Consider the following 1,510-nt stretch of genomic DNA (forward strand, 5'->3'; position numbering starts at 1 on the left):
AGTAAACAGTTCCTGAGACAGATAAATGGCTCCATTACAGAGGACTCCCAATTCCAACCAGCAAACTGAGCTGAATTCCACAGCCAGCTCTGCCAGAAGAAGGTTACCCTGCCCCGCTGGGTGAAACTCCCCTGGGGCAAGCGGCTCTCAGACAAGTAAACAAGACCAGGGTACCCCACCTTGGTATGTCCTCAGCAAAGTGAGAAGCAGACCTTAAAGGCAGCAGCCCCAGAGCAGACAGGAGGAGCCACAGTTCCTGAGAGTGTTCCGAATCCCCCAACTACGGAAGACTCCTGCAAGCTGTGCAAACCACAGAGCCCAAGGATTTAACTAATAGGGGAGGAGAGTCAGAGCAGATCCACCCCCTCCAAGCTGAAAGCAAATCAAACCAGCCAAGCAACAGGAAAGTAGACTGTAGACAATCACAAGGAAACCAGAGACTGGAAAGACCCCACCCAAACAAGGAAGAAACCCTTTCAATTCACATGTTCATCATTTCTTGTTGTTTCTTATCCATATTTTAAACTTTTTTATTTTTTATCTTTCATTTTTGAGTTGTCATTTGTTTTTTGTTTTTCTGTTTTTTTGTTATTTTGGTTATACTTGTTTTTGGTGCCGTGTGTTTGTTTTCTTGTATTTTTTATTTGTTTCTCTTTTCACATTTTCTTTCTTTAAAATTACTTTCCTTTGACTAATACTTTTATTCTTTTTTACTGACTCTCCATTGTCTATCATTTTAATCTTGTTCTTTCTACCGATTGTAATCTTCTCCACCTTCCCGCTTCACTGAAACCAAACCAAAATCATCATTCTTTCATTCATTTTACTCCATTCTCTTCATTATCCCTTACTTACGTTCCTAAATTTACTTCCAGGACCTCCAGAATCCATTGACCCCTGGTTACCGGAAGACTAGAGGGTATCTGTGTTCAATCTGAGTGAGTCAAAGGGGTTCATAGAGAAATTCCACCAGTCCAAAAAGAACTACTTTTAACAACGAATTTGCTCATATGGTTATAATGGTAAATAGGTAACTACTGAATACAGGGCTCAAGGTTAGTTGTTAATTAAAACTGTATTCTTTTGGGGACACTAAATCTGCTTTTATATACAAAAAATAGAGGGAAGGTATCTGTATATGATTGTGAACTTCTGAAATTTATATACCAAAATTGAGAGACACAGGGTAAAAAAGACAAACGGCTACAAAAGCAATACTTGCAAAAGTGTTTGGTGTAAATGAATTGAACAACTCATGGGGGGGTAAAGTGAAAGGGGGAGGGAGGAGGAGAGAATGAGGGAGGAGGTAACAAAGAGTACAAGAAATGTATCCAAAGCCTAACGTATGAAACTGTAACATCTCTGTACATCAGTTTGACAAAATTTTTTAAAAATCTAAAAAAAAAAAAAAAAAAAAAGGAGAATCCCCTCATATCTGATGGTGTCCAAGAAACCTGCTCCTGGGTGTGGCATGGGGCTCAACCCCTAGAATATGGCTAGAAAAAAAAAA

This window comes from Perognathus longimembris, chromosome 13, assembly GCF_023159225.1.
Source record: "Perognathus longimembris pacificus isolate PPM17 chromosome 13, ASM2315922v1, whole genome shotgun sequence".
In the NCBI taxonomy this organism is placed as follows: Eukaryota; Metazoa; Chordata; class Mammalia; order Rodentia; family Heteromyidae; genus Perognathus; species Perognathus longimembris.